This window comes from Lepidochelys olivacea (genome assembly GCF_965140295.1).
Source record: "Lepidochelys olivacea isolate rLepOli2 genome assembly, chromosome: 13".
NCBI classification, from domain to species: Eukaryota; Metazoa; Chordata; order Testudines; family Cheloniidae; genus Lepidochelys; species Lepidochelys olivacea.
The window spans coordinates 3,296,323-3,308,438 of NC_140423.1; positions in this window are offsets into that span (position 1 = coordinate 3,296,323).

The window sequence follows — 12,116 nt, forward strand, 5'->3', positions numbered from 1 at the left end:
GGTCTCTGCTCAGCTCCAGCCCCAAACCTCCCCTGCCGGCCCCTGCTTTAGATTCTCCCCCATGGTCCCAGCACAGCCACATTTCCCAGTCTGTCCCTCCCTGATCAGCACCAGCTGTGACCCTGCAGGGTGCAGGGAAGTGACATGGAGGCAAATATATTTCCCTGCCCGTTTCTATTTATAATATCTGAGGGGCTGGGGCCTGTATTTGACTGACTCCGCTGCAAGGAAAATCCGCCGGGAATACATCCCAGCCAAAGCTCGTCCTAGAGCTTAGAGGAACACGAACTCCAGCGAGGGCACTTTAGGAGTGATTTAGGGTCCCTTAGAGATGTCGTTCGGGTCATCCCTGGGGCTGCCAAATCCTCTTTAGAAGCAAAACTCCTGTCCTGGAGGAACCAATGAGAAAGGAGCAGCTTGTCCCTCTGGCACGAGCAAGAGAACCCAGGATGTTCAGCCCTGCGATCCAGGCGGGGCCGTGTATTTTGGGAGCCTGGTGCAAAACGTGGACCTGAGCCCCTTTTCAGAAAAAAAATACCTCTGAGGGGATGTCCCGGGGGACAGAGGGAGCCCGCCCTGGACTCACCCTGCAGTGGGGGTCCTGTCCCTGCTCTGAGTATCACGGCCTGGGGCACAGGGTCACACAGGTTTGATCCATCATGGAGGGGCAGCCAGGCCAAACCTGGGTGGTTCCGCAACCCCCTGCAGCAGGTCACAACACCACTCGGTGTGGGGCCCTCTCAAATGTGGGGGGACGAGGCAAACTGCGCCTTTGCCCTGCCCCCACATGGCCCTGGATTCAGGGGGCCCAGGACTTCTCCTAGGACCATATCTAGAGTGACCCAGTTCTTCTGCCAGCTGGTTTCCCAGCACTGACGCTGCAGCTTGATCCCTCTGTTTGGTATTGTTTGTCTCCTTTTGCTTTGGGGACTTTGAGAGCACTTTGCAATCCAGGATTTTTAGAAGGATTCCTGCTTTATCTCAGTTGGGAGCGAGGAGCTGGCTTGGTGGCTGGGGAAGGAGGTTTCTCTGAAACATCCACTCAATGTGCAGCGGCAGTCAAAAAAGTGAACAGAATGTTGGGAATCATTAAGAAAGGGATTGATAATAAGACAGAAAATATCATATTGCCTCTTTATAAATCCATGGTACGCCCACACCTTGAATACTGCGTGCAGATGTGGTCTCCCCATCTCAAAAAAGATAAATTGGAATTGGAAAAGGTTCAGAACAGGGCAACAAAATGATTAGGGGTATGGAACGGCTTCCATATGAGGAGAGATTAATAAGAATGAGACTTTTCAGCTTGGAAAAGAGATGACTAAGGGGGAATATGATAGAGGTCTATAAAATCATGACCGGTGTAGAGAAAGTTAATAAGGAAGTGTTATTTACTCCTTCTCATAACACAAGAACTAGGGGTCACCAAATGAAATTAATAGGCAGCAGGTTTAAAACAAACAAAAGGAAGTATTTTTTCACATAACACACAGTCAACCTGTGGAACTCCTTGCCAGAGGATGTTGTGAAGGCCAAGACTATAACAGAGTTCAAAAAAGAGCTAGATAAGTTCATGGAGGATAGGTCCATCAATGGCTATTAGCCAGGATGGACAGGGATGGTGTCCCTAGTCTCTGTTTGCCAGAAGCTGGAAATGAGCGACAGGGGATGAATCACTTGATATTTACCTGTTCTGTTCATTCCCTCTGGGGCACCTGGCACTGGCCACTGTCAGAAGACAGGATACTGGGCTAGATGGACCTTTGGTCCAACCCAGTATGGCCGTTCTTATGTTGCTAAATTCTTGTCCCAACCACTCCAGCCTGTGTGCTTGGTCTTGTACTAAATGCCCACTGTCAGCACTAGGCCTAGGTATTCTGGTGTTTGCTGCCCAGGGCACACGCCCTCCCTCTTCCGAGCGGCAGTCTGGAAATTTCCGCACCCTCCCCCCAATCTTGATTTGCCATCCGTGGAAATTGGCAACAAGGGCTCTGTTCTCCCGCCCCTAAAGCAGGTTCTGCCCATAGTCAGATCCATTTGTAGCGATACCGGGCATTTGCAGGGGATGCATCAGCCCTTCTCTTAGCTCACAGTCCTAAATGCCTGGTAATCCTGCTGCAAGCTCTGTGGGCCTCAATTCCCTGTCTGTGAAATGGGGATAGCAACCCTTCCTTTGTCATGTCTTTGCAGATTGTAAGCTCTTTTGGGCAGCTGGTCTTGCCAGAGAGAGAGGGTCCATCTATGCTGCAGTCAGCAGGCGTGATTGCAGTTCAGGCAGTTCAGAGCTGGCTTTGCTCTCTCTAGGAGTGGCGGCAGGGGCCAGACCCGCCCGGGACCCTGAGTACACACTCAATCAAAGCTTGTGTCTACCCGACCTGCACTCAAACCTCCTGACTGCAGTGTAGACAGAGCCAGAGTGAGACGCCCTGTCCAGGGCTGGCAGTGCCCCCTGCAGGGATCCTCGGTCCAGGTCATGAGGGCTTCTCCTTTGCACCTAGGCCCACACGGGCAGTCTCCTAGCTTGCTTTGAGGAACGCCGCCCTCCGGTTCCCTGGCTCCCCGACGTGTCTTTCCCACTAGCTTTTGATCATACCTCCCTTTGCCCCCACCCGCGCCCCCTCCCCTCCTCTCCTCTCCAAGGTCCATTTCTCCCCTGATGGCTTTTCAAACCACTCCTTAAACAAACATGGGGTGGCAGGGCAGGGGGCCCAAATTCCTCTCGTTAACACACTGTTTGCATTACTGCTGGGAAAATTACCCAGGACACCTAACGGGCACTATCCGATGGGCAGGAGAGGGGGGCCCTGGCGTTGATGCTCCCTGGTAATTAGCTATAGCACCAGGCCAGAGAAGGGGGGACACAACCCCAGATCTCTGACAAGAGCCGTCTGTGCCGCCGTCTGCCACAATCTCCTCCGTGCTACGCCGGGACAGGTCTGTGCCTCGTTACGTGCTGCTGCTTGGCTCACTGCTCCCTCCCACCTGCCCCGCACCACTGCTGCGTTCATCCCCACCCTGCTTGTCAAACAACAATGGCCGTATTTCCTGAGCCCCCTGGCCAGGAGGGCACAAGACTCTGCCTGGGTATTAAATACACCCGCCTTGGTGCAACTCTGCCGCATTGCAGTGGGTCAGAGCAATCACAAACCGTGGGCCAGAGCCAGCCGGGCTGTAAGAAGAAGCCGCGTCAGCGATGTGAGTGGATTTGTGCCCATTTACACCAGGGGAGAGATTGGCCCATGCCTTGTAGAAGACTAATGAGCCATGCCGTAGAGGGCCCAGGCCTGAGGTGACTGGCAGAGTGCCCCGTATGCCCAGCCGCCCTTGCCCAGGGATGGTCATGGCGGGCAGAAACAGTAGCCCAAGTGGCGTAAAGTCCCTTTGTTCACCAGGTCAGCGCTCGCCTCCTTTCTCGCTGAGCATATGAGGGTGGATTTGGCCCCTCCCTGCTGCCATCAGACCCAGACCTCTGCTAATGGGAGATGTCTTCACAGTGGCACTTCGAGCAGGCCAGGCTCTCTGTGTCCGGCAGGAGAATGAGCTGAGCTGTCGTCTGATGGTGTTTGTGTAGCGGGGACCCCAGTCTGCCTTGGGGAGCAGTCATCTCACGCTCCCGCCCCAGCCCCCTGGCTCAGATCATAAGATAAGAACGGCCATCGTGGGGGGCAGGTAAGGGAGGCTCGGGGAGGCTGTGCCTCCCCAAACAGGCAGGTGTGGCCCCGCTCACACTCCAGCCCCAGTCCCCCCCCCACCCTCCACCTGCACCCCCAGGCAGTGCTCCTGGGCTCCAGGGACTGGGGCCACCCTGCCCACCTTCCCGGGGCTGTGGCGGCTGTGGGCACTAGCCAGCCCGGGGTGGGGTGGCAGCTGCGGTGGGGTGACTCTGGGTTCCGGGGAGCGTGGAAGTGGCGGGGCTGGGGGCTAGCCTCCCCCAGCCAGTGCTTCACGTGCCGCCCATGATGGCCAGACTGGGTCAGACCAAAGCTCCATCTAGCCCAGTGTCCTGTCTCCCGTCAGTGGCCAGTGCCAGGTGCCCCAGAGGGAATGAACAGAACAGATAGTCACCAAGTGACCCATCCCCGGCCGCCCATTCCCAGCCTCTCGCTATCCCTGCCCAGAGCTCTCCAGCCACAGAAAGCCCAGTGCACTGAAAGGTGCAAGGGATCATTCCAGGTGGCTGCAGCCTGCCCGCCAGCCCATGAACGGGGCTCTGCCTCCTACAGACTCTGCTAGGCCTCTGTGGCTCGGCTTTCGGCTCCCTGTTGTCTTTTTGGCTCTGGGAGCCACGGACGGATCCACATGGCGAGATCTGGGCTCCTTGCAGCAATTGCACCGTCTGGCAGCTGCTCTGTACTGGGGGGACTGGATTTCATGTTACTCAGACCCCAGCCCTTGCTCTCTGGGGCACTAGAAAAGCCCACCGAAAATGCAAACACAAATATTTGAATTGCAAACACTTGACCTCCCCTGCGCTGGGAGCAGCTAGACTCATCCCTCCTTTACTGGCTTTGCAGCTGGGATGTAACCCTTCACCAGTGCCATTGCTGGGTGGGGGGCAGGCGGTGTGTCGCCTCTGCCCCTCTTCCGCCCACTAACCCATGTGGAGCAATCTCTTCCTCCCCTCTGCTGCCTAGAGACAGGCCCCAGCTGCAAAGTTTGGATCTAGATCCAGACGTGAATTTCCCCAAAGTCCTGGGAAGCTCAGAGCCAGGGTTTTGGTTTGGCTCGTTGCAGAGCCAGGGGTGGGCGTGGGGCCTAGCTATGACATGTGGATCTGCGTTCGGATCACAGCTCCCCGAGTCTCACTCAGGGGTGTCTGGGGTGCAGGGGTCCAGTTCAGCTCACTCTAGCCACAAAGTTCACATCCTGGTGGCAATTTCTCCCAAGCTGAAGGATTTCCAGCTCTAGGGTTTGGTTCAGCTCCAGGGCTTACCCACTGCCCCCCACGAAGGGCTTGGAGCTCACCATCCCTGTGCAAAGGGTGCCGCGCTGAAGCGATCCCTTGCCTCCCTGTCCCTGCCTTACTCTGCTGAGCAGACGAGCAGATCCTGCAGAGAGGGAGATGAAATCCCGGATTCGCACCACCCCCTACCCTGGCCCTCACACCCTCCAAGATGCTTAGCACAGCGGTTCCTTCTTGCAGACTGCAGTTTCGTGGGGTTTGCTGCCCTCTGTGCATTATGCTGTATCTTCCCCTTTATTCCTGCTCTCAGCCTCTGCTGGCCAGCCCAGCTGGGTGGGTGTCACCCCCCAGGCACACTAAGAGCAGGCTGCCTGCCTGCAGAGTGAAGCATGGTGCTAGCTTGACACACCTGCTCCTCTGCAGCCTTTGTTACCAGCCGACACCTCATCACAGCTCCCCGAACACACCTGAGATCGGCCCTGGAGTTAAAATAGCCCAAGCCTTGGTGCCTGTCTCGCCCCAGGCCTGGCAGTGGAGTCCAGCGTGTGATTAATGACACTTGCTGCGGTCAGCGCCCGGTTATTTTTAAACCACATCCCCCAGGGGGCGAAAGGCCGCTTACAGCGCCAAGCTGACAAGTGAGGCTCTAAGCAGGGACCAAAGGACTGAGACCTCCCAGTCGAGAGAGGGGGGCATTAATCTCCTTCTGTCTTTTCATCTGACACCCCAGGCCAGGTTTGCAGGGAGGCTAACCCCGCAGAAACCTGTGGGATTGCACGCCCGGTCTGCATGTGCTGTCTCTGCCCTTACGCACAGATCTCAGGGCGTGGCGCCGTGGATGGGCAGTGCGGGTAATTTGCACACACAGCGACCCAGCTTGTGTAGGCAGCGCTGTGCACCTAACCTGCATCGGGCCCCCGGTTTCCCGACCCACTTGTCATTCCCCTCTGGTCGCAGGACGCTGTCAATAATGCTGGGGGAGAGGTCCGATTTAAAAACCAGCCTCATGTCTCAGTGCTTGGCCGTTTCTGTGGATTCCTGTCATTTCACTCAGACCCTGATCTGCCTTTTGTCAGGCAAAACGCTCCCTGATGTCCTTGAGCCAGATGAATCCCCACTGATGTTTCCCACGGGATGAATTTGGACCAGGGGCTTCAAATGGGAATTTTGCTAGAGGAAGGAGTGCAGGATTGGGTACCTCGTCAGCCCAGACTTTCTCCTTATGCCTGGCCTATTTCTGCACCCCTTCCCTAAACACCTTTTTCTCTCCCTAGAGTCTGGCCTCTTGGGCCCCTCTGAACTACTTGTGTTCAGACACTCTTTAAGATCCATCTGAAATAAGTGTCTACGTCTCACAAGCCCATGCACCCAATTGGCACGCAACGCACGCAATAATGCACTAGATCCATGAACATCCAGGGTGCGCCTGCGGTCGTCATGGTAATTGCACACCCAAATGAGACACAGAGGGGCATATGCATTTTTGTACCTAGCGGGGGATCGGCCTGGGGTGGCGCTGGATAACAGCGTCCTCCATTTCATGGGTGTTCCTCAAAGCAGCGGAGGGCTGGAATTCTCCCCCAGTCCCATACCGACTCGGGTTGGGCTGGACAGCAGGTCTGGTTCTGACCTTACATCCACTCCTTTTACACCTCCGGGGAGTCAGGCCTTGTTTACCCTGCTGTAAGTGAGGTCAGGATCTGGTTCCAGATCTTTTAATAACCATTTCACAAGCTGTCAAGAGTCAGCTTCAGAGCATGCATGTCACTGATTTTTTGGGAGAGTCTGTGCCTCTTATAAAACTATAACGACCTTGTTCCAGGGGGCAGCCGAGGGCAGAGCGCCCACCCTGCCTTAAAGCCGACTGGTTTTGCCTCATTCCTGCCTGTGTTTTCAGAATGACGTGCTGAAAAGAAGAGCTAACAGAGACTGTGTCCCTCCCAGAGTGGGGTGTAAGCAGGGGGCTGTCTCTGCCCTCCAGCAAACCTGGAGCAAGCTGCACAAGGGCCAGAATGGACCAGTAAATAAAATCCAGAGGCCCCCGAAATGTGAAACGCAATGTGAAAACTAGCCCCTTCCCCCGCGCCCGCCTAGTTCCCCATCTGTCACATGTGGATAACGTCCACCTCATGATGCTGTTGTTTGGCTTCTAACCTTAACCATGAAGGTCTCTGCAATCTGCCACTGGGAAGCACTGGAGCATATTATCCAAAGCGACCCCAGGCTCCCACATCGTCAATAAACTTCTTTCAGAGCTTAGTTTCAATCAGAGAAACAAAATATCCAGTGTTAATAGGGTGACCAGACAGCAAGTGTGAAAAATCGGGACGGGGTGGGCGGTAAGAGGTGCCTTTGTAAGGCAAAGCCCCAACTATCAGGTCTGTCCCTGTAAAACTGGGACATCTGATCACCCTAAATGTTACTAATTCAAGATGCTACATTTAGGCAAAATCCAATTTGGCTCCATTTGGCTTCTCGGCTGGGTTGACGTGCTCAGTAATTGTGACATCCGTTGCATTGGATTATTCATCCTGGAACCTGCTGGGCTTATGAGCTATGCCTGAGTTCTACAACAGAGTTTCACTTCAGTTATTAATCAGGCCCAGCAGCCATTTAGTGCTTCCCAGGCTACAAACCGAGAGAGACGATCCTTTAAATGCCACCAAAGCCATCTGCTGTGCACAGGAAATATATGCAGCCTCAGGACAGGAAATAGGTGAGGGTCCATTTGCTGGGGAACGATGGCTCAGTTCTGTCCTGGAAATGGGCATAATGCTGGGGACACATGCAGGGCAAGAGCAGAACCGATGGCATCCTTTGGTGAGGTTAGAACTGGTGCTCTGGCAAACCTGTGGACATCGATGGATTTTATTGGCTGAAAATAGGCAGAGAATTGACATGTGCATGAAACCATCCATTCCCAAATTAAACAATGTGCAGGCCAAGCAATGGATGTGGTAATCCAAAACATGCCAGATGTAAAGCTCCCAGCAGATCCAGGCTGTCACAGGGTCTGAACCCCAAAACACCTGATGGGCTGCCTCCAGCTCCCATTTCAGTCATCAGCGAAACTCCCATCAACTTTGAGGAGAACAGAATGGGGACCTGCACCTGCTGCTGCCACCGTTCCTAAGGTCAGAGAGGGACAACAAAAGTGAAGGCAGGTGCATTTTGTGGAAGGAAGCACAGCAATGATCAGGGTTATTCTGAGCAAATGTGTCTCAAAATGGTACCCTGCAGGTCCGTAGGGTCTAATAACACCTGGGCTTGACGTCATACATTTGACTTCTGTGAGACTATTCACATGCCTGGCTGTTTGCAGGACCGTGGCCCTAGAGATGACTGTGATGAGGTGCCTAGTCACAGGTCACCAAGGGATGAACTTGACTTGAGCTTCCTTCTTCCCGTGCAGTTAGTCAGGGGCAGGGTGCAAAGAGGCCCCAGGGGCAATGTCTTTGGGAAGGTCAGGATCTGTATACAAGGCTGGGTGACCCCCAAGCTGGGGAGTTTTCTGTTGACTTGCTCGTTGTCTTGGCTTATTTGACTTTCTTCTCGTGACAATTAGCCTGCAAGGCTAAGAGTGTGCGGGCTACGACTCCTTGTTCCAGAGTCGCTCCCTCAGCTCACGGGGAAATTCTCTGCCTTCAAAAGGGAGGTGACGCTTAGAAAGATCAAGGGCAGGAAAAGCTTTTAACAGTTGCTCCGGTTTGGACACAATGAGCCAAATGCTGCATCATCACCCCCCGTGGACTTCAATTCTTCTCCCAACTGCACCTGAACTCCCCCGGGGGCTCCAGCGAGGATGTGTGCGAAATGGAGCAGACTTGGCCCTAGGCATCTAATCTGTCAACAGAGATTGCAACAGAAAGGGAAAAAAATGCTGGAGTCAAAGATTTCCTGTTACATGGCCTGTGTTAGCAGCAGGGGTTGTTCAAGGCTTGAACGCTACCAGGAATATTTCCAGAAATATGTCAAGACAAGACACTGCCTGACCCATCCTGTCGGCCTTGCACAGTCCAGCTGGCTAGCAGAGCATCCTCACCAGCTTCATTCACGTGCTCCATGGGGGATATTTGGGTTCTCTGTTCCTCTCGGCTCTGCATTGGGAGCTGTAGGAAGAGAAAACTCTCTTGCTTTCTGCAACACATTCTCGAGGAAAGCACATGGAAAACAGCCTGAAGGAATCTGCGGGGTTATAGTAGCAGAAGGGAATTTGGAGGAAAGATTTGCACTCAGAGGTCAGGTCCGCAAGGAACAGTCAGGATGGCTTAGAAGCTGCACATCAAACACGCTCTCACACACAAAAAGAAAAGGAGGACTTGTGGCACCTTAGAGACTAACCAATTTATTTGAGCATAAGCTTTCGTGAGCTACAGCTCACTTCATTGGATGCATACCGTGGAAACTGCAGCAGACTTTATATATACACAGAGAATATGAAACAATACCTCCTCCCACCCCACTGTTTTGCTGGTAATAGCTTATCTAAAGTGATCATCAGGTAGGCCATTTCCAGCACAAATCCAGGTTTTCTCACCCTCCACCCCCCCACACAAATTCACTCTCCTGCTGGTGATAGCGCAGGAGAGTGAGTTTGTGTGTGTATGGGGGTGGGGGGATGTGAGAAAACCTGGATTTGTGCTGGAAATGGCCCACCTGATGATCACTTTAGATAAGCTATTACCAGCAGGACAGTGGGGTGGGAGGAGGTATTGTTTCATATTCTCTGTGTATATATAAAGTCTGCTGCAGTTTCCACGGTATGCATCCAATGAAGTGAGCTGTAGCTCACAAAAGCTTATGCTCAAATAAATTGGTTAGTCTCTAAGGTGCCACAAGTACTCCTGTTCTTTTTGTGGAATCCCTGTCACTGGGAGTTGGACAATCTCCTGTCGGGGATGATCTAGGTATGTTTGGTCCTGCCTTGATCCTGGGGAAGGACTCAGTGACATTTTGAGGTCCCTTCCAGCCCGACACGTCTAGAATTCTCTATCCCAGCAAACAACACCAGACCACATGGTGGTTTCAGTTACACTCGCACGTGCGTGTGACTGAGTGTAGTCCGAGTGCCCTGCTGGCCACAATGCAAGGCTGTCTGAACCATTCTAAGGTGAGAGTGAAGCACAAAGGGCGAGGGGGATTAGCATTATGATTGCTCTTACAAGCGACCCTTCTGTTGTCCATTCCCTTTTGATGCCTTGGAAACTTCCTAGCTGGTGTAAACGTTGGCCCGCGTGGTGTGAATTCCCTGCACCTTTTGGCAGGTCTAGTTGAAAGCCCAGAAGAGTGACTCCTTTCCCAGAGCTCATGGATTCCTTCCAACGGTTCCACTGAATGCAGTTATGTGTATCCTTGTTCTAGGTTAACCACTGCTGCTGCTCTCCTACCCAGAGGCTGGATTAGCAGGCTGGCTCGGGAGAGATGGAAGGGCTCTGTGAAGCATAAAAGCAAAACAAACATAATCCTTTCCCACTGCTCTGTGGGGATCATTCATCCTGGATGCTGATGGTGAAACCTTCCTACTTCTCTGGCTGTAGCTAGTCAGACCTGGGCACCCTCCCCCGTACTTCCTTGTGCGCTGAAGTTAGCCTGCGGAACAGATAACACCTTGCAGCAAGGCGGGGGAATGTCTCCAGTTCCCTTACTGAAACTTCCCAGGCAGGAAAGACCAGAAAGGAACATTTAGGCATAAAGAATATTCTTAAATCAGGGACACCATCCAAAAGCCAGGGCCCCTGACTGGGGCAGAGGGAGAAGTTTCAGCCAGTCTTCTTTAGCCTCACACAAGCACCTTGCCTTTATCTCTGTTTATTTCCTTCTTGGGTCACCTGAGACCCGCCCCCATTGTGGTGCCCAGGATATTGGCTGATGCAGGTGAGACGGCTGCAGTCCATGTAGCGACGCTGACCTATCCCCCCAGCTTAGGACCTGACCCTCGGGATCAGAGCCCTGGGGTGATAAAGCGCCCACTGTGTTACCTGAGATGAAGTTACTCACACTTACACCAGAGCTGCATTTAGCCCTCAGAGCCCAGTTTTCAAAAGCAGGCTGCTAAATAGGGTGTCCAACTCCCACACATAGAATCATAGAATATCAGGGTTGGAAGGGACCTCAGGAGGTCATCTAGTCCAACCCCCTGCTCAAAGCAGGACCAATTCCCAGTTAAATCATCCCAGCCAGGGCTTTGTCAAGCCTGACCTTAAAAACCTCTAAGGAACGAGATTCTACCACCTCCCTAGGTAACGCATTCCAGTGTTTTCACCACCCTCTTAGTGAAAAAGTTTTTCCTAATATCCAATCTAAACCTCCCCCACTGCAACTTGCATACCAGCAATTAAGGCCGTTAATGTGTGGAACCTTCCAACCAAGGATCATACTTTAATGTCCTTAGTAAACTCAGCATCGCAGTCTCTCTGTGAGAGTTTTTGATTTAGCCACAATTGTAACTGGAGGGGAATGGCAATTTCACCACTAACACAGCTTTCCTCCATCAGGATGTGCTATGAATGGCTTTTGGCAGGTCATAGAACAGTGGCACTGGAAGAGGGTGTAAAATTAACGAACGTGTTGAGAGGAAAAGTCATGTCTAGCCAAAAAACCTCAACTTTTCATTTTGAAATGGTCAAAATGGGACTTTGCAGCAATTAAAAAAAAATAAAAAATTCTAGAATGTTTTGGAATCAGGTGCTTGGTAGAAATGGATCCTTTCAGAAAATTCCTGACTAGCTTTACTTGGAGCTTTGCTGCCTGCTGGGGCCTGGGGCCTGGCATAGGGGTCTGGGTGGCTGCAAAGGGAACAAAAGGGAACAGGCTCTGACCCCAGCACAGAGCGTGAAACAACAAACTAGGCTGAGCTCTGTGGCTCGAAAGCTTGTCTCACCAATGGCAGCTGGTCCAATAAAAGATATTCCCTGCCCCACCTTGTCTCCCAAGCAACAAACCAGGCCATGGTTAAAAGTAACCAGTTGCACTGAGCATGAAGGGGGAATCCCCAGGGAACTGGCCACCGAGAGTAAAGACAGGTTCGTCCCACACCATTCCTCTGATCCAGAGCTGAACTTCTGGAAAGTTTGGGGTGGGGTGGGGGGGCGGAGAAAGGGTTTGGATCAGAGGGTTGCTTCAACCCGCTGCAGCAATGTGTCAGGCGAGGCTGGCGCTGAATTTCCCCAGCGTTCAGGGGATGTTCAGTGCCAAGGGCTGATCTGTGCCCATC